This window comes from Leucoraja erinacea, chromosome 23 (assembly GCF_028641065.1).
Source record: "Leucoraja erinacea ecotype New England chromosome 23, Leri_hhj_1, whole genome shotgun sequence".
Taxonomy (NCBI): Eukaryota; Metazoa; Chordata; class Chondrichthyes; order Rajiformes; family Rajidae; genus Leucoraja; species Leucoraja erinaceus.
Window position 1 is genome coordinate 14,626,248 of NC_073399.1, and position 25,922 is coordinate 14,652,169.

Here is a 25,922-nt window from a genome sequence, read left to right on the forward strand (position 1 = left end):
TCGAAAGGCGCAGACAAGTGAATCCCACCTCCTCCATCAGATCGTCACAGAGACACCACGATGAGTGCGCCTCAAGTCATGGCACCTCTTTGCCACGCAAGCCCGCGAGCTGCTCTGCACAACACCGGCTGACGTTTCTAACACCGCCTGGGTCAAGATGAGATGGAGAGACCAGTGGAAGTCAGCTGAACCATCTAGGCTACACCATTACATCGATGACCGCATGGACGTCCCTGGCCAGGACCTACCCCGAAAGCAGTGGACAACCCTCAACCGCTTGAGGACAGGCATCGGACTGGGGTAGCGATGAAGTGGTGGGGCCTCGTGGACAGCGCCTCCTGCGAGTGTGGGGACCCAACACAGACAGTGGAGCACATAGTCACCAGTTGCCCCAAACACCGGCCACCGAATGGTGAACGAGGTCTGATTGACCTGGACGATGACACGTTGGCCTGGCTCGCCTCAACGGAGCTGCAGGACTAAAAGACATACGACAGAAGAAGTATAAGTAGAAACATGTAGGAAGGAACTGCAGGGGCTGATTTATACCAAAGATAGACACAAAGTGCTGGAGTAACTCAGCGGGTCAGGTAGCATCTTTGGAGCAAAGGAATATTAACTTTCGGGTTGGAATCGTTCTTCAGACTGAAAATTTGGGAGGGGGGGGGGGGGGGGGGAGGGGGGTGGGGGAGCGAACCAGGGGGGTCGGAAAAGGTGTGAACTGTCGGCATGCCACAACTTTGTTGTTGTGCTCATTTTAACTAAAACTCCATGAACACACCACTGATATTTGTATTACACCAATGCAAAGGTTAGTTGCGCGTGTGAAATTTCCCCCAAGAGGAGTCCAGAAAAACTCAGACTGTTCAATCTCACAAGTGTGCAGTACAAATGAAACCAACCGCAGATTGCTGTCATTATTTCAGAACATTGCATGCGTTTAATCCAATTTGTAAACAAGGGGACACATTAAAGTTTGGGGAAAATCAATGTAAATCAGATCTGCAGAACCACAGTGAACTCAAAAGCAATAATCTCGCAGATCTCTGGAGGAAAGGGAATCAACCCAAGAAAATATTTTCTTCCACTATTTGTCAACGAGAGTGGCTGAACTCTGATCTCACCCTGAAAGTTTTCATACTCTGTATCTTACTTAGCGGCTTTATTTATTGAGGGGGGAGGTGGGGGCAAGGGTTTGATTGTAGAAGTGCCTAGCCTGAAGGAATCATATATCATCACAGAGGTAAGCTATAAAGAGCCCATTTTTGATTTGATTCCAAAATAGATATAAATGACATACGTTGACTGCTCCGTCGCTGTTTATTCTTCGACTCAAAAGCACTAACTCACACTGAAGTATTGCTCCATCCAGTCCAGAAATATTTGCCCAATACTGAGCTCTTCCTTACGTCAGCAACTCACTCTCCCCAGCCAAGATCATCACAGGTTTCTGTGGCTCAATTACATACCCAATCCATTCATCACAAAATAACACCATTTAATAATACTCCATTAATAATCCTAAACAATTCGCACCTCATCGATCTTCCTGCTACACATCTCGCAATTCTCTAATCCTTTTGTCTCACACCTCGTATGTGTTCATCTCTGGCCTTTGTCCAACCACTGCCTTTGAACCCCTCCCCTCGTCTGTGTTCATCTATGACCCAATGTAGAAACAACTTCGCTGGAAAGAGTTCAGAGATTTAGGAGGATGTTGCCAGGACTCGAGGGCCTGAGAGTTTGAGCACGCCAGGACTCTGTTCCTTGGAGCGCAGGAGGATGAGGGGTGATCTTATAGAGTGTATAAAATCATGAGAGGAATAGATCGGGTAGACACACAGAGTCTTAGAGTTGGGGAATTAAGAACCAGAGGGCATAGGTTTAAGGTGGGGGGGGGGGGGAGATTTAAAAAGAATCTGAGGGGTAAACTTTTCACGCAAATGGTGGTAGGTATATGGAACAAACTGCCAGAGGAGGTAATTGAGGCAGGTACTATTGCAATGTTTATGAAGTGTTTAGACAGGTACATGGATAGGACAGGTTTTGAGGGATGTGGGCCAAATAGCCAAAAGCTTTTGTTGCATGTTGACTAGTCAGCAGAACGACTATACATGATTAATATCGAGCCATTCACAGTGTACAGATACATGATACAGGGAATACAGATTAGTGCAGGATAAAGTCCAATAAAGGTTTTAAAAATAGTCCAAGGGTCTCCAGTGAGATGGATAATAGCTCAGGATTGCTCTCATGTTGTTGATAGAATGGTTCATTAGCTGGGAAGAAACTGTCTCTGAATCTGGAGGTGTGCGTTTTCACAGTTCTGTACCTCTTGCCTGATGGGCGAGGGGACAAGGGTGAGTATGCAGAGTGAGATGTTTTTACTATGTTACAACAAGGATACAAGGATAAAATTCATTTTCTTAAGGGCTCTGCTTTGTTTTAAAGCTGTTCAATCCATCTTTTGAAGCTTGAGATGACAACATTCCCAGTTGGATTGCTGTGACAGTTCTGTGTATGCCAGAGCTTTGTTGGGCTTCCAGCGGAGCGAGATGTCCTTCGAGGAATGTTGCCGACTGGCCCGCTCCAGACTGCTGGAGTACGTGCTGAGGGACGCACTGAAGCTCGGTGCAGCCAACGGCAAAGCTCTGTGGGGGAGAGCGACAGTCCGCTACTGGACATGGGGGGACACGTCTTCAAAATAAGTGACGAGATTTTGTGTCAGTGAGTGGCAAGGGTGTGGGATAAAATTGGGTAATTTGTTGTAAACACTGTGTAACAACGAATTGAATGTCAGACTAATTTTTTTTGCACAGTTCCAGTATTGTATATATTTATTTACTTCAATAAAGTATATTTTGATTTTTTTTTAAGTTCTGTGGTGTTTTTCAGGCTCTATTTCAAACAGCTTTGCCCAAACCAAACCTGTATTTCACTATGCAAATAACTCATACTGTTAATGCTGACCAAATTAAAGACACCATAAAATGGAGGATCCCTGCACTTGTCAGAATTGCTTAACCCTTGTCAGTTGAAATTTACAGGCTTTGAATGGCACCAGACTGATATGCAGGATGGTGAAGGATCCAGGTGTTCTCCTTGTTTCTCCTAAATTGATAAAATGTATAGTAGTTTTGCAAACAAACCTCAAATGCATCATTTCAATTGGATCGCTGCAAGGGCATTATAAATAGTGTAAATAATGTTGCGAGATGTTTATCCTGTTAATTGATGATCGGTTGAAATGTTGAGCCTTGGAGGAACTGTTTGAATCCCAGGGCACATGTTGCACAATTCATCTGTGTTGGCTTCCTTCTAGAAGCTTCTTTCGAATACAATGTATACAAGATTATATTATTGGGTTAAGGAGCTGTCTATTTTGTAATGTTATTATCAATATGTTTGATTGGTTTATAAAGAGACCACCCCCATGTGGTTCGGTCCCCTCAAGGTTCAGGGACCTATAAAAGGCAGCCCCCACGAGGTCCTTGGTCGATCTTCTGGAAGAATGCTTGGTAACGTTTGGACCTTTTGGAGTGTCTCTGCTTGCACGAGGCTAGAAGGGCTTGGCCAAGCAGATACAAGGATCGAACCCGCAGTATATTGTATAGGGGAACTGTTGTTGTCTTATCCAAAATAAAGTTTAGTTTCTCAAGTGCTTGATTCAGTATTTTATTGACTGAAACTAGACTGGGGGGGGGAGCTTAGAACGAGCTATTTACAATATTGGATGTGAAGGAAGGAATAGCAGATGTTGGTTTAAACTGAAGATAGACACAAAAAGCTGTTTAATTCAGCGGGGCAGGCAGCATCTCTGGAGAGAAGAAATGGGTAACGTTTCGGGTCGAGACCCTTCTTCAGACTCAAACTGGATATCAGGCAAATATTATTGTGCTTCATATTTATTTCTAAACGTGCAGCCTGACATTGTTCTCTCATTAATCCATGGCCTGAGGAAAGAAATCGGAGGAATAACTATTTGTTTGAGCTTCGTGTTTTTGCACACATCGTGATACAGAAACAAGTCGTGTTTTTACAGTGCCAATGTTATTGAAATGCACCATACAAGCACTTGGAAAACTTTGAAAGAGATTCGATCAACCATTAATAAACCACATAGCTGGACCTATATCAAGCTCAGACCAGTTACAGAAGATAAACAAAGACACAAGAAACCTCAGATGCTCAAATCTTGAGCAAAACACAAAGTGCTTGAGAAGGCTCCACTCCTTCAACGTCTGCAGTGAGGTGCCACAGATGTTCTACCAATCAGTGGTAGTCAGTGCCATCTTTTTCACTGCCGTGTGCTGGGGCAGCAGGGCAAAGGCCAATAGGATCAACAAGCTCATCAGGAAGGCTGGCTCCGTCCTGGGAGCGTTGTTGGACTCATGGGAGGTGGTCTTGGAGGGGAAGAAGCTCCTCAAACTGCGGAGCATCCTGGACAATACAGCTCACCCCCTCCATGACACACTGGTCAACCTGAGGAGCACCTTCAGCAACAGACTGGTTCCAGCAAGATGCAGGACAGAACGCCACAGGAGACCCTTCTTCCCTGTGACTATCAAACTTTACAACTCCTCCCACTTGGTTGCGAGTGCCGGTCGTGGGGGTAGAGAATTGGAGAGGATGAAGTGTTTGGTGATGGTGCTGGAAGAGACGATGGTGAGCTGCCTTTTGTCGTGGGGTAGACTGAGTCTGACCCCCCCCCCCCCCCCCCCCACCCCCCCCATCTTCCCCCTTATTACTTTAGACCAGAGGTAGAGCATGGACACACTAGGGACAATTTACAGAGGCCAATTAACCTACAAACCTGTACGCCTTTGGAGTGTGGGAGGAAACCGCAGCACCCAGAGAAAACCCATGCGGTCTCGGGGCGAACGTACAAGCATTTGACTCACCACTAATTACCACGCTATAATTCTTCAAAGCTGGGGAAATGGCAGCTCATCTTTATGGTTGGTTGTGGCCAGGGCACCAGATGGACTTGCATGTTTTTCATGTAAGTGAACACGGAATTTTAAAAGAACGTCCTTTAATTCTGAGGCTATGACCTCTAGTCCTGGACTGTCCCACTATTAAAAACTCCACACAGTCGGCCATCAAATAGTCGCCAGTTGGGTGGCAGCAGCACGGTGGTGCAGCTGTAGAGTTGCTGCCTTACAACACCAGAGACCCCGGTTTGATCCTGGCCACGGGTGCTCTCTGTACTGAGCATGGACATTCTCCCTATGACTGCGTGGGTTTTCTCCGGGTGCTCTGGTTTCCTCCCACACACCCACACTCCAGAGACCTGCAGGATTGTAGGTTAATTGGCTTTGGTAAGAATTGTAAATTGTCCCTAGTGCGTGGTATAGTGTTAGTGTACGGGCATCGCTGGTCGCGGCAGATCTGGTGGGCCGGAGGGCCTGTTTCCATGCTGTATCATGAAACTAAACTAAATACTGTGTGGGTAGTTTAGCTCATAATTATGCCAGATGTAACTGTGTTCTGTTCTCTCACTGTGACATCTCTCACCTTCTGGAGCTCGAAAAATCACTCAAATAATTTAAGAGAATAAAACACTGGAAAATCATTTTAAGAATTCTAAAATGTTGTTGCGAAAAAAGGATTATTTGCTCAGCTGTTAAATATGGTAATGACCTCCAGGGTAATGTCAACACTCTGATGACTAATTCAGTGTATATTAGGTAATGTCTCTGTTTGCTGCTCCAAAGATTTCAATCTTCACCCACCAACTGATGTGATTAATTGTACGCAGTGTTGCCTTGGGATATTGCCCACACATTATGAAACGCAACAGGAAAGGACAATCTAGCACAGGGAGGCTCTCACATCTCAAAGAGATTGGACACGTGACCAGAAGCAATAGGAGCAGGAAGAAACCATTCAGCTCTTTGAGTCTTCTACATCACTCCTCGTGTTCATGGCCTAGCCAACGGCGGCACAGCAATGTAGCATTAGAGCTGCTGCCGTCCAGCACCGGAAAACCAAGTTCGATCCCGACAATGGGTGCAGTCTGTACGGAGTTTGTACGTTCTCCCTGTGACTGTGTGGGTTTTCTTCAGATGCTCCGGTTTCCTCCCACACTCCAAAGATGTGCAGGTTTGTAAGTTAATAGGCTTTGGTAAAATTGTAAATTGTCCCTGGTGTGTCCAATAGTGTAAGCGTGCGAAGTGATTGCTGGTCGAAGGGCCTGTTTCGGCACTGTATCTCTAAAGTCTAAAGTAAAGTCTAACGTCCAGCCACTAAGCTCATAGCCATTGGTCTGCACTATCCAATTTTCCTCGATTCCACTGATATCCATAAATCTATTGATCTCTGTTTTGAATGAACTCAATGATTGAGTTTCCACAGCCCTCCAGGATATGGAATTCCAGGATTCACACTCTCTGTGTAAAGACATTTCTCTTCATTTCTGCCGTGCGCGACCTACCCTTTTATTCTGAGACTACCATGTCACCTGTGACTCCATAACGTTGATGAGATATGATCGAGAAATGCAAGGAGACATAGGAGGACAAACACACCGATACTTGTAGTTCGCAATCAGGCTGAAGAAGGGTCTCCAGAGATGCTGCCTGACCCGCTGAGTTACTCCAGCACTTTGCTTGTTACTGGATTAGACCTGTTTGCAGAACAACCTATTTCATTTTTTTCTTTATTTAATGCAACAGACCAGAGGAATTATTTTGCAAATAAACAAACCTTTACAAGCAACAAATTATCTGCAGTTATTTCTCAACCACAATGGATGCTTGCACAAACTCCACCAGAATTTATACATGACACTTAAAGATATTTTGTTAATTATAGCTACTGTTACTTTGGATTGGTTTCTGCAACAGCAATAATTCCTCGATTATGTCAAATTGCAATGGCTTGAAAATAAACTCACGATCCCTCTGGCAAGTTTTTGATTGAATTGTTTCAACATGTTCAGTTTGAAAATGAATGAGGGCACACTTGCTAACCAGCCAAATTTTCAGGAAAGTTTTACATTTATTTCTTTGTTTGCAAGTAAACTTTGAGGTAATGCCATCTATGTTATAGTGGTGGGAAATGTGTTATATTAAAGCATCATGAGAGGAATAGATTAGATTAGATAGATGCACAGAGTTATTGTCCAGAGTAGGGGAATCGAGAAAGAGGAGATAGGTTTAATATGAGGAGTGAAAGATTTAATAAGTACATGAGGGGTAACTTTTTTACCCAAAGGGTAGTGGTTGTATGGAACGAACTGCCAGAGGAAGTAGTTGAGGCAGGGACTATGGATGCAGGTACATGGATTTATAGGGGTATGGGCCAAACGCAGGCAATTAGATGGGACATGTTGGCCGGTGCGGGCAAGTTGTTTGTATCTATGACTACGACCTAAAACAATTATATATGATTAAAAAAAATGAAAAAATGAAATGATTCAATTTATTGTCATTGTCAGTGTACAGTACAGAGACAACGAAATGCATTTTTAGCATCTCCCTTGAAAGGGAGACACAGGGCGTCGCGGTGTGCCCGCGCCTGCCGCCGTAACATTCCATTACAGGCAAAGGTGGGTGAAGTGTCTTGCCCAAGGACACAACGACAGTATGCACTCCAAGCGGGATTTGAACCGGCTACCCTCCGGTCGCCAGCCGAACTCTTAGCCCATTGTGCTATCTGTCGACCTGTGGTAGTGGTACTTTTCACATCTTCACATTGAATTGCAGCTTGGCTTGTGTCAAAGTGATCCCGCAGGGATTTCAGACTAATTTTGAGCTCCCCCTACTGGATTCGTTACGTGGATCACTGTAGCTATAATCTCTTATTAAGTTCATAACTTCATAAATTATAGGAGCAGTATTAGACCAGTCAGCCCAAGAAGTCTACTCTGCCAATCAGCCATGGCTGATCTATCTTTCCCTCTCACCCCATTCTCCGGCCTTTTCCCCATAACCCCTCCCTGACACCCGTACTAATCAAGAACCATCAATCTCCCCCTTAAAAAAAATATCCATTGACTTGGCCTCCACAGCCTTCTGTGGCAATGAATTCCACAGATTCACCACCCTCTGACTAAATAAATTCCTCCGCATCTCCTTTCTAAAGGAACATCCTTTTATTCTGAGGCTATGGCCTCTGGTCCTAGACTCTCCCACTACTGGAAAGAACCTCTCCACATCCAGCCTCTCCCAAGGCCTTTCACTATTCGGTAAGTTTCAACGAGATACCCTCTCATCCTTCCAAACTCTTAAAAAACTCTTTCTACTCAAACTGTAAACTTTATCAATTACATACCAACTTCAATGTTTCTCACATGCAAGAGCTTAAAAGAGTAAGATGTTTACCTTCCAGTACAGTTGGAATAGGATTTCTTACATTTACCCCACATTTGCACCACTATAAAAGTATTGTCCTTGATGACTTTCCAAAACAGGACGACTTCATCTTTGGCCTTTGTCCAACCATCCGCCTATCAACTCATTCGATCAGCACAGATATACCACACATGGATACAAACAATTTAAACAAGTACAATAGTCGGGGCGACACGGTGGCGCAGCAGTAGAGTTGCTGCTTTACAGCATCAGAGACCCAGGTTCAATCCTGACTACGGGTGCTGTCTGTACGGAGTTTGTACGTTCTCCCAGTGACCTGCGTGGGTTTTCTGCGGGTGATCCGGTTACGTCCCACACACCAAAGACGTTTTAGATTGTCGGCTAATTGGCTTGGTATCATTGTAAATTGTCTTCTGGTGTGTGGAGGATACTGTTAGTGTGCGGGGATCGGTGGTCAGCATGCACTTGGTGGTCTGTATCTCTAAAACTAAAACGATAGAGCAAAGGTGAATCGAACAGTGCCCCGACTGTGGGAAGGATCGTTCAGAAGCCTGATAACAGAAGGGAAGAAGTTGTTCCAGAGCCTAGTGGTGTGCACTTTCAAGCTGCTGTAACTTCTGTCGGACAGGAGCAGGAAGAAGAAGGAATGACCTTGGTGGGACAAGCCTTTGATAACGTTATCTGTTTTTCCAAGGCACCGTGAAGTGTAGTTGGAGAAAGTCTGGTCTGTGTGATGGACTGGACTATATCAAGAGTTAAGAGTATTTTATTGTCATATGTCCCAGATAGAACATTCATACTTGCAGCAGCACAACAGAAGCTATAACTGTACAACAGAGAGTATAACAGAGTTGTAACAGAATCTATGACCCTGCAATTTCTTGCAGTCTTGGGCAGAGCTGATCCCAAAACAAGCTATGATGCAACTCGACAGCACGCAGTGTGGAAGACTGAGGCTCACAGGATAGATGCAGAGTTAAATTATTGAGGGGGGCCTATCTGAGTCAGATTGCCAGCACAGGGCTGGAGACTGCCTCAGAGACTATGAAAGCATGATAGTTCATGCAGTGGTTTTGAGAAGTACGCCTCAACACAAAGCAAAATGGCATCTCATGCACTACCTACCCAGAAACAAGTCATTCAAGTAAGAGTGAATCATGACCAGAACTGCAGATGCTGGTTTACACCGGAGTAACTCAGCGGAACAGGCGGCATCTCTGGAGAGAAGGCATGGGTGACGTTTCGGGTCGAGACCCTTCCTCATGACCAGAAGTGCCTGGCTAAATTTTCAAAGAATCGCAATTTAATCCAGAATTGCCTCAAATGTGCTCTCTCCAGAAATAAGTCACATTCAGTTGAAAAACAAATATAGCAGCGTTACATTTCTTGGCCACAACATTTTATTTGTTCCAGTTTGATGTTCCAAGAACTTTTCCTTTTTAACAAAAAGTTGGCGAAATACAAAAAAAATCAAAACTCCAATAACAACCACAGATGCTCGGATTCTCAAAAAGGACCAGAAAATACCGTTAATACTCAGCAGATCAGGTTGTATCAGTGGGAAAGAGTTAACATTTCAGGTTGAAGACAAAGAGTAGATTCTGATGTCCACAAAAAAGCTGGAGAAACTCAGCGGGTGCAGCAGCATCTATGGAGCGAAGGAAATAGGCAACATTTCGGGCAGAAACCCTTCTTCAGACTGATTCTGTAGTAGATTCTGTAGTAGATTCTGATGAATGGTCTTTCACCTAATATAGAACATGGAACTTTGGTGTAAACCAGCGTTTGCAGGCGTAGGAAGGAACTGCAGATGCTGGTTTACACAGCGGGACAGACAGCATGTCTGGAGAGCAGGCATGGGTGATGTTTCAGGGTTCTGAAGAAGGGCCTCGACCCGAAACGTCACCCATTCCTTCTCTCCAGAGATGCTGCCTGTCTGCTGAGTTACTCCAGCTTTCGTGTCTATTAGCAGGTCCTTCCTGCACATTTAGTGTCTATTTGCAGGTCCTTCCTGCACATAGAACAGTACAGCATATGAACATGCCCGTCGGCCCACAAAGTTTGTGCCGAACTTGGTGCCAAGTTACAATGATGTCATCTGCCTGGAGATGATCCATATCGCTCTATTCCCTGCACTTCCATATGCTTTTCTAGAAACCTCTACAACGCCACTATCATATCTGCCTCCACCACAGCCCCTAGCAATGTGTTCCAGGCACCCATCACTCTCTGTGTAAAAAACTTGCTCCGCACATCTCCTATGTAAAAAACATTCCCCTCTCACCTATATCTATGCCCTCTATGGTTGGACATTACTACCCCCCCCCCCCCCCCCCCCCCCCCCCCCACCCCCTGGAAATAGGTTCTGACTGTCTACCCTCTCTATGCCTCTCATAATTTTATATACTTCTATCAAGTCTAACCAACCTCTGCCTGTAGCCTAAACCCTCTAATCCAGGCAGCATACTCGTAAACCTCCTCTGCACCCTCTCCAAAGGGGTCATGGAAAGAGCGTTGACGTCACGGCCCTGTTTCCACCAATCTCTCCACCACCATGCACAAGAAGCGACAAAACAGACACCATTGTATGCGGAGACCGAGAAGTCTGTTCAGCTCTGGCAGAACAACTTCTAATCTTGTGTGTGGACTCGATAAGAAGAAGAAGAAGACCCTCTCCAAAGGGTAGGTGGTTCCCTAGAAGGTGGTTCACCTAGAAGGTGGTTCACCATCTTTCCTGTAATGGGGCAACCAGAACTGCATGCAATACTCCAAATGCGGCCTAACCAAATTCCTATAGAGATCTGACCATCAATCTTTATCTCTATCTACAGATGCTGCCTGACCTGCTAAATGTTGCCAGCATTTACCATTATTGTTTGGGATGATGACGCCACTGTTTTGCTCTCACATGGATGAGTCTAATATTCCCATTGTGCATAATTGGCTTGCGTATTGGCTGTCAATATGAGCAGGGATTTCAGAGCAACAGGGGGCATATTTTGGCCAGCATTTTTTTGTTTTTGCTCTGGATTCAAACTGAGTCTCTCTTGCCCAAACAAATCCTTCAGAGTGGGAACAAAAAAAAAAATCTCATTTTCACAAATTGCTTGGAATCAATCTGTGGACCGAGATACAAGAAAATAGTGCAATCCATCAATATAATCCGTCCTCAATCCACTATTTCTCAATTTTGTTCCCCGCCAAGTGGGAGACGATTTCACAGTGTGTTAGTTCTTTAATGATTCCAAGTTTACTGCTCCAGTTTGGCCACTCTGTTTCAGAAATATACACGATAAATTAACCCATCTTTCAGTTTCGGATGATTAGCCAGTCTAGCATTTTCTTCACTTTACGATTTATTTCATGTTTCCGCCATTGCTCGTGTTGTCTCCCGTGAATCTGTTTACACAGACGTACATTCAAAGCGTAACATTTCATCCCCCCCCCCCCCCCCCCCCCTTAGACTGAGCAAAACACAAAGTACTGGAGGAAGTCAGCAGGTCAGGCAGCGAATGTGGAACGAAGGACAGATGATGTTTTGGGTCTGAAGAAGGGTCACAAACCTCTCCTCCCTCTTCCCCTTCCTCCATCCTAATCATTCAACCAGTTCCACAGTTCTCAACAATGCATCTCTCTTGAGACCACACCTTCCCCAGCCAACACTTGGCTTTCTAGGGAACCACCTACCCTGAAGTCATCAATTGCCTGGCCTTGATTTGCCCTGGTTTTTTCTCGCCTCCAGTTCTTCCCCACCACCCTCCGCTTTCAGTCTGAAGAAGGGATCTGATCCGAGACATCAGCTATCCATTTTCTCCAGAGATTCTGCCTGGCCTCCTGAGTTACTCCAGGGATACCTTTGTAGATTGTCGTCAAAAAGGTAGTGTGAGGTCTTTTACGTTGACACTTTTACACTTGAGAGAGCAAAGTGCACATCAGTTGATCCTCTGATTGACTGGACATACTTCAGTGGTGAACCAGCCTTGGTTTTTGTGTGTGGAGGTGAAATCATAGCCTCCAAACTCAAAGGGTGGTGAATCTGCGGGTTGTGGAGGCCAAGTCAGTGGATAACTTGAAAGGCAGAAATAGATACATTCTTGATTAGTACGGGTGTCAGGGGTTATGGGGAGAAGGCGGGAGAATGGGGTTAAGAGGGATGGATTGATCAGCCATGATTGAATGGCGGAGTAGACTTGCAGTTCAATGGTATATGGAGACACTGATCTGTATTTATGCCTACTATATTCTGTTGTGTTGAAGCAAAGCAAGAATTTCATTGTCCTATCTGGGACACATGACAATAAACTCTCTTGAATCTTGAATCTTGATGTGCCAAATAGCCTAACCCTGCTCCTGTCACTTATGAACTTATGCAAACATGCCACCAAATGAGCTCTGGCTAGTATTTATAAACGATTTTCCATTGCATCGGAATTTGATTCGATGGTCAGGAGTTGAGTTCCAATCCGACTGCCAGGCCTAACTGTGCCTCCAGGCTAATCATACTTTACATTTAAACTGAGAGCACAATATCCTGTTGTCACCATTTACTACTCCCTCTTTTTCCACTCACACAGCAGATTCGCCCATATAACTACAAACCTATCATCTTCCTGTCACATTTCACACAAGCAATTGTTCACAGCTCCCTCTAAATCCATGTAATCAAAATCTGCACCAAACTGCAGTGGCGTTATGATTAAGACACAACTCATTGCAGTTGTTTGTACTGATTTTATGGTGAAGTGCTCTCATCTCCAGTATTTCACAAAAGAAAATGACATAGGAAAGGAATGATAACAAAAAATTGTCACATAAGCCTCTCTCACTGGAAGGCTAAAGTTGAATAAACCTTTGGAAAGTAGAACCCTTCAGTACCAATACTTCAGGAAGTTATTAGAGAAATCCTGTTAATATCAAACCAAAGATTGTTTTGTTTCAAATAATTAAGATTGCAATGAGACCTACGTTGACTAATGAAGGGAATACTTTATTGTCACATGTGACAAGGCACAGTGAAATTCTTTGCTTGCATACCCAAGGTATGCAAATAGTCACCACATAAACGGCATTGACAAAGTTACAAACTACCCCCCGCTGGCTCCTCCATTGTTTTCCCCTTATCCCCCTCCCCCACGGTGACCCCCCCCCCCCCCCCCCCCCCACCACGCCGATCCTCCATTGCTCATCCCCCTGACGGTGGTTCCCCCACGCCTTCATGGACCGTGCGTCGACCCGCGAGGGGCCTCAACAGTGTTGATCGCTTGCAAGTGTCTCTTGCACAAGGCTCTCACAGTGTTCCATTACATTCAATGAAATTAAGAACACAGGGTGAATAGAACTACTGGCCAATATTTTCTCATGTTATCTAAATTATTCACAGGTACTAAAGAGTTCCAACAACTCCTTTCACTTTGTAGACATATACATGCTCCTGATTAGATATTACTGACAGTATGCCTCGTTGTCACCTCCCCCTCAGCTAACAATGTACTATTTTACATTTCCTTGAGCATCATCCCCTTTGATCCCTGTTTTCACATCATTCCCTTCCATATCACTGTGGCTCCCTCTCCCCTGACTCTCAGTCTAAAGAAGGGTCTCGGCCCAAACCGTCACCCATTCTCTCCGTACATGCTCCTTCACCAGATCCCCGGCATTTTCTTCATGAAGAAAATATTGTATTTATACTACAGCTTTCACATCACACTTTCCTGCTGATCACTTTGAAGTGCAGTCGCTGCTCCATTGTAGAAAATGTGACAGCTGTGGGCTCCTATATATCGGCAAGACCAAGTGAAAATTGGCGATGGTTTCACTTATCACTTACGCTCAGTCTGCCTTGGCTTGTGCGATCCACCAGTTGCCAAACATTTCAACGCCTCTTCCCATCGTGACCTTTTTTGGCCTGGGCCTCGTCCACTGGCAGAGTCAGGCCACACGCAAACAACACCTCATATTTCGCATGGGCAAATTACAACCCAGCGGTATAAACATTGATTTCTGTAATTTCAAGTGACTCCTGCATTCCTTCCTTCCCCTCCCCCCCCCCCCCCCCCCCCCCCCCCCCCCCCCCCCCCCCCCCCCCCCCCCCCCCCCCCCCCCCCCCCCCCCCCCCCCCCCCCCCCCCCCCCCCCCCCCCCCCCCCCCCCCCCCCCCCCCCCCCCCCTAATCGAGGGACCTAGGAGTACAAACACGTAGTTCCCTTAGAGCAGAGTGACAGAGTGAAAGGTAACCCAGGCAGTATCTCCGAGGAAAATCAGTAGGTGACGTTTCGGGTCAGAACACTTCTTCAGGCAAACTTTGTGCGTTTTATCAATGATTGCGGAAATGCTTGAGCAATTCCGTTTCTGGATTTGCTTTGGTTGAATAGTCATGTCATTTTGACAACACTGGCTGTGGAAGCACATTAGAAAATAAAGGCAAGAAAGAACGGTGACTCATATTTGGCCCTAATGAGGTCTGCCTGTTTCAGATGCAGTCTCAGCAGGCCGCTAATATTTGTTGTTGTGAAGGTTTTCCTGACATTAGAGTCTGCAGAGAGAGAAAAGCTTTGCCTGTACAAACAATCAAGAAATATGTCAGAGATGAACCTCTGTTCTTGCACGGAATGACTGTGAGGGAGGCCTCAGCTTTTGATGGGCTACACAGCAATTAGCCAAAGATTGGAAAAGGAATACTTTATTGGCACATGTGTCAAGGCACAGTGAAATTCTTTGCTTGCATACCCAAGGTGCATATGGTCGCCACATAAACGGCATTGACAAAGAAACAAGAGTATCCCCCGCCCGCTCATCCTTTGTTCTCCCCCCTCCCCAGCATTCCCCCCACATGGGGTCCTCCTTTGTTCTTCCCCCTCCCTCCTCACGGCGGTTCCTTCGCACCTCAATCGACCACCACACCGCCGACCGTGGGTCGAACCGCGAGACTCCACTGCCGCCACGGCTGCACTCCTCACCCACCACCGAGGAATTGTACATGACGAGGCAACTGGACAAAGCCCAGATGACCCAAAGAGATGGAGGGCAGAAGAAAGTTGCAAAAGGAAAAGGAGAATCATACGAGGAGACAGGGATTTGAAGTCTTTAAATTGACAGTTTTAAAGTTCAGAGAGCTGAATGTGTATTTGTAAGTGCAAATGTGATTAAATGGAACAGATAAAACTATACAGAGCTACACAGCACAGAAACAGGCCCTTCAGCCCTGCTCATCCGTTGCAACCAAATTGCCGAAATGGATTAGTCGCACTTACCTGCACCTGGGACATATCCCTCCAAAACTTTCCTGCATAAACGTTTCCTATCCACGTACCTGCCCAGGTGTTGTGTAAATGTTATCATTCTACCCTCCTCTACCACTTCGTCTGGCCTTGTGGAGCTCGATGCAGCAGACAATGTTCGTGCGGCACGGTGGCAGAGCGGTGGAGTTGCTGCCTTACAGCGCCAGAGATCCGGGTTCGATCCTGACTACAGGTGCTGTCTACACGCAGTTTGCACGTTTTCCCTGTGACCGGCTGGGTTTTCTCCGGGTGCTCCGGTTTCCTCCCACATCTCAAATAGGTGCAGGTTTGTGGATTAATCGGCTTCTGTAAAACGACCCTAGCGTGTAGGGTAGAACGAGTGTACGGTTGATCGCTGGTCGGCGTGGACTCAGTGGGCCGAAGGGGCTGTTTCCATGCTGCATCTCTAAACTAAACTAAACTAATCTCCACTCTGGTACGGTACAATGTCAGGTGCTCATTTGCTCTCTGTCTCCCTCCACGGATGGATGGCAGCCTCGCAAGCAGCCCCTCTCATCCCTTTCTTCTTTTGTTGTTTTTAGTCTGTTTTTACTTGTATGTTTTAGTGTATCTTTAATTTTTGTTTTATGTGGGGGGGATGGGGTGGGCGGGGTTGGGTGAAACCTTTTTAATCTCTTCCCTCGACGGAGATGCGACGTATCGTATCCCCGTCCGCACTGCGGCCTTAACATCGTGGAGCTGGCGGTCCCTGTGATCGGTGTCGACTTCGGGAGCTCCAACCGCAGGAGCTCCAACCGCCCCGATCACGGGAGCCTCCATCGCCCCACTGCGGGGACTTCGACCGCTCCAACTGTGGATGTTTCGATCGCCCCGACCGCAGCAGAAAATGAGGAAAGAAGGTAAACGTTATTTGTCATCCATCACAGTGAGGAATGTGACGGCGCCGGAAAAACAAGATGGACGTGCTGCCTGCATTGGTGAGGACTCGGAGGGAGTGCGGTGATCTTGGTGTTTTGCAGGGACATGGCTCCATGAGGACATCCCGGAGTTTAGTGCGACTGTGGACGGCTTTCTGACTGTTCGGGCGGACAGGGACTGCAAAGAGAGTGACAGCGGTCGGTACAACTCTGGTCACATCATGGTGAAGGATCATGTCGATGCTGCCTGTCCCGCTGAGTTACTCCAGCATTTTGTGTCTACCTTTGATTTAAACCAGCATCTGCAGTTCATTCCTACACATTGAACTGATGGCTGTGGGTCTCCGCTTATGCTGTGTGCCGTGGCGATTCTCACACGCCGCTGTGCTGGCTGTTTAAGTCTATGTTTAATTTTTATGTAGTTTTGGATCTTGTGGCTTTTATTTGTATGACTGTATCGTAAATCAGGTTTCACTGTACCTCGGTACACGTGACAATAAAGGACCATTGTACTATTGAACCAACCTACATTGTTTGCCTTCTATTGGGTTCTATTTAATTGTGCTCCATGGTCCCTTTCCAGACATTTGCATTTTAGGAAGATTATGTTGGCCAGATAAGCGATATCTAAATATCTGGGTCAGTACACTCTTAACAACAAATCAAACAGGACATTTTCCACCTCTGGCTGAACTCAGCGGTGATTGTGCCGACTGTAACACAGGACATGCAGAAAAACACTGCTCGGAGAACCTAGCTGCCCCTTTATAATTAACATCGGCAGCACGTCCTCTCAGTAAATGGCATCAGCAAAGCTCCAGGCTTTGTCGTAATGAATTGCAACAAAGGTGACAACATGCCAGGAAGGCAATTCATCTGTGACAAGAAATTTGCCCGTAAAGGCTGAAAAAAAGGTGAACATTATCAGCGACGAGTTCCACGGTATGCCAATTATGCAAACCGAGCTTGCAGTTACGAATCCAAGCCTTCACCTGATGTGAAATCTCGCACTTCAGTATGACTAACAGCCCAAGCTTAGACAATGCTGCTGTCATTAACCTAAAGACCGTAAAAAACTGACTGAAGCACTGTCAGGCGTATTGAGTAACGTTTACTCACCGCCCATCAGACTGTCACTTCAAGAATAAGATATTTCTTAACGGATTTATGTTCGAGTAGGGGAATAGAGAGGAGCTGTATTTTTTTCTAATTTATGTAAATGGACCTGGACTCAAATATTCGATCCAAAGAAACAAATTATCAGATGATACCAGGAGTAGGGAAGATAGACACAAAGTGCCAGAGTATCTCAGCGGGTCAGACAGCATTTCTGGAGAAAAGGAACAGGTTAACATTTCAGGTCAGAACCCTTCTTTAGACCCAAAACGTCATCTATTCCTTTTCATCAGAGAAAGGGGGCAGCGGTAATGCTGCTGCCTTACGGTGTCAGGGACCCGGGTTTGATCTCGACTATGAGTGCTGCATGTACGGAGTTTGTACGTTCTCCCCATGATCAGCGTGGGTTTTCTCCTGGTGTTCCAGTCTCCTCCCACACTCCATAGACGTGCAGGTTTGTAGGTTCATTGGCATCGGCAAAATTGTAAATTGTTCCTTGTGTGCAGGATAGTGTTAATGTGCGGGGATCGCTGGTTGGCGTGGATTCGGTGGGCCGAAGGGCCTGTGTATGCGCTGTATCTCTAAACAGAACTAAAAAGATGCTGCCCAACCCACTTAGTTACTCCAGAATTTTGTATCTATCTTCGGTACAAACAAGCATCTGCAGTTTTGTCCTGCACACCAACAAGTAGGGGCAGTGTAATGAAATGCAGCTCAAATGTTAGACAATGAATAGGAAGGGATGAAAAAACTGGGAAAAGCAGTGCCAGACCCAAAATAATGGAAACTAAGATATTGCACAACAAAAGCTGGATATAGAAGACATAACAAAAAAGAATTTACTTCAGAGACTAAAGTGCCTGTGACTTATCTCCTCAGAAGGCTAATGACAAATTTATTACATCCATTCTAACTGAAATGGGGTGCAGTAAATAGGCAGTAACATTTTCCAATCGCACAAGAGTCAATAACCACAGATTTGGGATTTGGAAAGAACGAGTTAATTCTCAGAAATGTAAAAGATTGTTTCAGTGAGGGAAAAAAAGTTAACTTGGAACATTACTTCAATTTAAACAGCAGAACCTGAACTTGATTCTTACTCAAGGAGTTCTTTCTGGATGCCATTCAAAAAATATTTCAGATAAAATGTAGCCGGCACGACAAGTAATCTGCCGGAGCAGTGAAGACGACAGCCTAATTATTAATCTGATTCTGTAACACTTGGTGTCCCTCTGAAAATGAATGCATAAAATGGGTCATTGGCTTTTGCAACTGATAATTATCTTATAAAATAAAGTTCATGCCCAGTAACCTCATAAACTGAAATCTTGATTTGCAGAGATTTCTATCCATTCGATGGTTCTGCCGGAATTTATTTTCTGCATTTTGAATCAGGCAGACTTTAGAATTTACAGATACAGCACGGCCCTTCGGCCCACTGAGTCCATGCCGACCATCGATCGCCTCGTATACTAACACTATCCTACACAACAAGGACAGTTTATAATTTTACCAAAGCCATTTAACCTGCAAAACCTGTATGTCTTTGGAGTGTGAGAGGAAACAGGAACACCCGGAGAAAGGGAGAACGTGCAAACTCCACACAGACAGCACCCGTAGTCAGGATCAAACCCGGGTCTCTGGCGCTGTAAGGCAGCAACTCTACCGCTGGCCCACCGTGCCGCCCTAAAGGAAAATGAGTAAATTCATTGAGGCGAACGATCCCCGAGAAAATAAATACAGCAACAAGTCACTTTGTTCATAGTATATGCAAACAATGAGAAATGCTTTCACAATGCAATCAGTTTGAGATTGAATCAAAACTATGCTGATTCGCAGATTTATTGTGATAGTACAATGCCTTTCACAGAAAAAATTTTCAACCGTTCTAAGAGGCATTAACTATCAAACAATAAAGGTGATGATTTTGGACAAGGGTGTGTTGAAATTTCTATCCTGTTTCCTACTCTCAATTTTGACCATTATTTTAGAAGGGATCGTTAATCTGAATTCCATTGATAAAGGTGAAAAATTGTTTCTCTCTTCACGTATTGCGTGCTCTGTATTTTTTCAGAATGGCTCAGCTGGTAGAACCACTGCCTCACCACATCAGGGACCTGCGTTCCATCCTGACCAAGTGCTGTCTGTGTGGAGTTCGCATGTTTTTCCTGTGACTGCATGGACTTTCTCCAAGTGCTCCGGTTTCCTCCCACATCCTAAAGCCGCGTGAGTATGCAGGTTTAATGGCCTCTGTAAAATGTGCCTAATGTTTAGGGAGTGGATGAGAAAGTAGGATAACATAGAATTTGTGTGAACGGGTAGCCGATGGTCAGAGTGGACTCGGTCACATGTCTCCACGCAGCATCTCTATATTCATTTATCTTTCATTTACAGGAAAATATGAAATAGAATTACGTAAGTCATAGAATAGTACAGATAAGCAAAAGACCATTAAGTCCACGTTGACAGCACAAGCGTTGATCACCACGTAACCACTTAGTCTAATCCCATTCTTGATCGCTCCTCACAAAAACTTCAACCTTCCTCTTTCTTTAAAAAAAAAAGATTCCTTTTAAGGAGAATTTATGGATTCTGCTTCAGGAATGATTTGTGATAGGGTTCTCAATGTTCTGACTCCCAGCTGCATAACATCACACTTTTCTAATTTTTCTGACATTCTTTTGACTGGCATCCCGATGTTATCACATGTGAGCATCCACTGTTCCAAAATAGCATTCAGATATTTTAGATGTACAACCAGCGGTAGAGTTGCTGCCTTACAGCGCCAGACTACGGGTGCTTGTCTGTACGGAGTTTGTACGTTCTCCCCGTGACCTGCGTGGGTTTTCTCCGGTTTCCTCCCCACACTCCAAAGACGTACAGGTCTGCAAGCTAATTGGCTTGGGAACATTGTAAATTGTTCCTAGTGTGTGTAGGATGGTGTAAGTGTGCTGGGATCGCTGGTCGCCGTGGACTCGGCCCACGCTGTATCTTTAAACTAAACTAAACAAAAAAAATCCATGGCCAAACCTGCTGATGCCTTCAATTGAATTAAGTTTAATCCTTAGCTTTGCACAATCTTGTCACAAGGTTATGGGTTTAAAGTCCAACTCCAGGAATTAATCTGGACAGATACTTTCAAGTAGCTGAGTGATTGAACCTTGTTGAAAATACCATCGACTAGATGAGATATTGCTAGATTTAGCAGCTCAATTGGTACATTATCCAAGGCTCATCGAAATCCAGACATTAAACTGCTGATGCTGGAATGTTGAACTGGAAGGCGAATCCAGACTGTCAAAGCTGCCCCAGCCAGACATAAAAACAGTTTTTATCCACGAGTAGTAGCTCTATTCAATAACCAAAAATCTGTAGCCTCCTTATGCTCTGGTAATTTATTTAATTAATGTGTTTAATCGATAATGTTTTGTTATTACGGTTTAATGTTTTATGTGTCATTCCTAACTGTCACTGTATGTCATGGTGTCACTTGCGGGCGGAGCACCAAGGCAAATTCCTTGTGAATATACTTGGCCACAAACTTATTCATTCATTCAAACCAGCGGCCACAGTCTAAGAATAAAGGGGAGGTCATTTAAAACTGAGATGAGAAAAAAACTTTTTCACACAGAGAGTTGTGAATTTGTGGAATTTGCTGCCACAGAAGGCAGTGGAGGCCAATGCATTGGATGAATTTAAAAGAGAGTTAGATAGAGTTCTATAGGCTGGCGGAATAAAGGGATATGGGGAGAAGGCAGGCACGGGTTACTGATTGTGGGTGATCAGCCATGATCACAACGGATGGCGGCGATGGCTCGAAGGGCCAAATGGCCTCCCTCCTCCTGCACCTATTTTCTATGTAAAACGCAAAGTACTCGAGCAATTCCGCAGGTCAGGCAGTATCTATAGAGGGAATGGACAGACGACGTTTCGATGTCGGAACCTTTCATCACAATTCAGCATGTTTTCAAATTAAAAGTATATTAAATAATCTCCAAGGTAGACAAAAATGCTGGAGAAACTCAGCGGGTGAGGCAGCATCTATGGAGCAAAGGAAATAGGCAATGTTTCGGGTCAAGACCCTTCATCAGACAGTCTGAAGAAGGGTCTCAACCAGAGACTTTGCCTATTTCCTTCGCTCCCATAGATGCTGCCTCACCCACTGAGTTTCTCCAGCATTTTTGGCTGTCTTCGATTTTCCGGAATCTGCAGTTCCCTTTTAAACAATCTCCATGTAACTTTGTTGAGTTTTTTAGAATTTAAATTTGGCTCATGAACGCCAAAATCACAGAAAGATTTATACAGATTTTGATCATCTTTAAGATATGAAGATTGTGTGCAGTTTTAGTCTCCAAATATGAGGAAGGACATTCTTGCTATTGAGGGGTTCACAAGGTTAATTCCCAGGATGGCGGGACGGTCATATGCTGAGAGAATGGAGTGGCTGGGCTTGTATACTCTGGAGTTTAGAAGGATGAGAGGATATCTTATTGAAGATATAAGATTATTAAGGACACGCTAGAGGCAGGAAATATGTTCCCGATGTTGGGGGAGTCCAGAACCAGGGGCCACAGTTTAAGAATAAGGGCATTTAGAATGGAGATGAGGAAACACTTTTTCACACAGAGAGTTGTGAGTCTGTGTGAAAAAGCCTCAGAGGGCAGTGGAGGCCGGTTCTCTGGATACTTTCAAGAGAGAGCTAGATAGGGCTCTTAAAGATAGCGGAGTCAGAGGATATGGGGAGAAGGCAGGAACGGGGTACTGATTGGGGATGATCAGCCATGATCACACTGAATGGCGGTGCTGGCTCGAAGGGCCGAATAGCCCAACCCTGCACCTATTGTCCATTGTCTATTCTCTAAAACCAAAATAATGGTCAGCATGGCCAAATTGGGCCGAAGAGCCTGCTTCTGTGCTGTTTAACTGTATGACTTTATGACTCCAAATTTCACCTCAAGAAGACATTTCTGCTCTTTCTGAAACAATAAATATCTTTTAGTTTAGAGAAACCACGTGGAAACAGGCCCTTCGGCCCACTGAGCCTGCGCTGATCACGGTTACCCGTACACTCGTTCTACCCTACACCCTAAGGGGCAAATTACAGAAGCCATTTAACCTACAAATCTGCACGTCTTTAGAATGTGGGAGTAAACTGGAGTGCCTGGAGAAAACCCACACGGACACAGGGAGAACGTACCAACTCTGTGCAGAGAGCGGCCCTGGTCAGGATTGAACCCGGGTCTCTGGCGCTGTGAGGCAGCAACTCTACCGCCGTACAACTGTGCTGCCGAACAGACCAAAGGGGATTATATGCATTTTGAGAATAACAACCTGGAGTAATAATTTGGTGATTTATGACTACCACAACTACACCACACTGAGCTGCGGTCTCCAAACATGTTACCAAAAACAAACTGGATTAAACCATGGTAAAAGTACTCAACTTCTCACTCTTCATAAGTACATTCCAGTTGCACGAGTAGACCCAAAAAATGTGAAAGGGAAATAGTGGCAGAACTAAAGAGGCCACAACATTAACCAGCAAGTTTAATTCAAGATACCGATCAAAGAAAAAGCCATAAACAGGCAAAGATTGTATCTTAGTCACAGAGTCCAAAATTCCAAAAGAGCTTTTCTTTTTCTTTTCTTCTTTCTTTCCCTTTTTTCCTTTTTTTTTCTTTTTTTCCGATCTACTTATTAATTCATAAAATGTTAAAACTGAAGCAGAACGAAAATTGTATAATTGGTATGTCGATAATTTTCATTTTGTACAATTGTTTCTAATAAATAAAAAAATAAAAAATAAATTTTTAATTCCAAAAGGGACTTTTGGGACTTCTTTTGGGGAAGGTGGGACCTGTACAGAAAGGATGGGTTGCACTTGAACCCAAGGGGGACCAATATCCTGGCGGGTAAATTTGCAAAGGCTACTGGGGAGACTTTAAACTAGAATGGTTGGGGCGAGGGACTCAAATAGAGAAAGCTAGTAGACAGAATGGGAGGCAGGAAGCAGAAAAGGGAAGCACTCGGACACAAGAGGAGAAAGAAGAAAAAGGCAATAAACAGAGAATAAGAGGCGGGGGGGTTCTTAAATGTGCATATTTTAATGCTAGGAACATTGTAAAAAAGGTGGATGAGCTTAGAGTCTGGATAGACACCTGGAAGTATGATGTTGTGGCGATCAGTGAAACATGGTTGCAGGAGGGGCGTGATTGGAAACTAAATATTCCAGGATTTCGTAGCTTCAGGTGTGATAGAATTGGAGGGGCAAGAGGTGGAGGTGTTGCATTGCTAGTCAGGGAAGATATTACAGCAGTGCTCTGGCAGGATAGATTGGAGGGCTCATCTAGGGAGGCTATTTGGGTGGAACTGAGAAGTGGGAAAGGTGTAGCAACACTTATAGGGGTGTATTATAGACCGCCAAATGAGGATCGAGAATTGGAAGAGCAAATATGTAAGGAGATAGCAGATATTAGTAGTAAGCACAAGGTAGTGATTGTGGGAGATTTCAATTTTCCACACATAGACTGGGAAACACATTCTGTAAATGGGCTGGATGGGTTGGAGTTTGTAAAATGTGTGCAGGATAGTTTTTTGCAGCAATACATAGAGGTACCTACTAGAGGAGGGGCAGTGCTGGACCTCCTGATAGGAAATGAGACTGGACAGGTGGCGGAGGTATGCGTTGGGGAGCACTTCGGGTCCACTGATCACAATATCTTTAGTTTCAATATAATTATGGAGAGGGTCAGAACTGGACCTAGGGTTGAGATTTTTGATTGGGGAAAGGCTAACTTTGATGAGATGCGAAATGGTTTAAAAGGAGTGAACTGGGACATTTTGTTTTATGGGAAGGATGTAGAAGAGAAATGGAGGACATTTAAAGGGGAAATTTTAAGAGTACAGAATCTTTATGTTCCTGTTCGGTTGAAAGGAAACAGTAAAAATTGGAAAGAGCCCTGATTTTCAAGGGAAATTGGACATCTTGTTCGGAAAAAGAGGGAGATCTACAATAATTATAGGCAGCATGAAGTAAATGAGGTGCTTGAGGAGTATAAGGAATGTAAAAAGAATCTTAAGAAAGAAATTAGAAAAGCTAAAAGAAGACATGAGGTTACTTTGGCAAGTAAGGTGAAAGTAAATCCAAAGGGTTTCTACAGCTATATTAATAGCAAAAGGATAACGAGGGATAAAATTGGTCCATTGGAGAGACAGAGTGGACAGCTATCTGCAGAGCCAAAAGAGTTGGGGGAGATATTGAAAATTTCTTTCCTTCGGTATTCACCAAGGAGAAGGATATTAAATTATGTGAGGTGAGGGAAACTAGTAGAGTAGCTATGGATACTATGAGTTTCAAAGTAAAAGAAGTACTGACACTTTTGAAAAATATAAAAGTGGATAAGTCTCCAGGTCCTGACAGGATATTCCCTAGGACATTGAGGGAAGTTACTGTAGAAATAGCCGGGGCTATGACAGAAATATTTCAAATGTCATTAGAAATGAGAATAGTCCCCGAGGATTGGCGTACTGCGCATGTTGTTCCATTGTTTAAAAAGGGTTCTAAGAGTAAACCTAGCAATTATAGACCTGTTAGTTTGACTTCAATGGTGGGCAAATTAATGGAAAAGATACTTAGAGATAATATATATAAGCATCTGGATAAACAGGGTCTGATTAGGAACAGTCAACATGGATTTGTGCCTGGAAGGTCATGTTTGACTAATCTTCTTGAATTTTTTGAAGAGGTTACTAGGGAAATTGACGATGGTAAAGCAGTGGATGTTGTCTATATGGACTTTAGTAAGGCCTTTGACAAGGTTCCTCGTGGAAGGTTGGTTAAGAAGGTTCAACTGTTGGGTATAAATGCAGGAGTAGCAAGATGGATTCAACAGTGGCTGAATGGGAGACGCCAGAGGGTAATGGTGGATGGCTGTTTGTCGGGTTGGAGGCAGGTGACAAGTGGGGTGCCTCAGGGATCTGTGTTGGGTCCTTTGTTGTTTATCATGTACATCAATGATCTGGATGAAGGTGTGGTAAATTGGATTAGTAAGTATACAGATGATACCAAGATAGGGGGTGTTGTGGATAATGAAGAGGATTTCCAAACTCTACAGAGTGATTTAGGTCATTTGGAAGAATGGGCTGAAAGATGGCAGATGGAGTTTAATGCTGATAAATGTGAGGTGCTACACCTTGGCAGGACAAATGAAAATAGGACGTACATGGTAAATGGTAGGGAATTGAAGAATGCAGTTGAACAGAGGGATCTGGGAATAACCGTGCATAGTTCCTTGAAGGCGGAATCTCATATAGATAGGGTGGTAAAGAAAGCTT

The 25,922-nt window shown here is 44.6% G+C and overlaps 1 protein-coding gene across 3 annotated transcripts in view; it reads right to left on the bottom strand.

Moving 5' to 3' along the window:
• Positions 1 to 25,922, bottom strand: part of LOC129708260 (zinc transporter ZIP11-like) — a 515,212-nt gene that overhangs the window by 169,700 nt on the left and 319,590 nt on the right. The window lies entirely within an intron of this gene.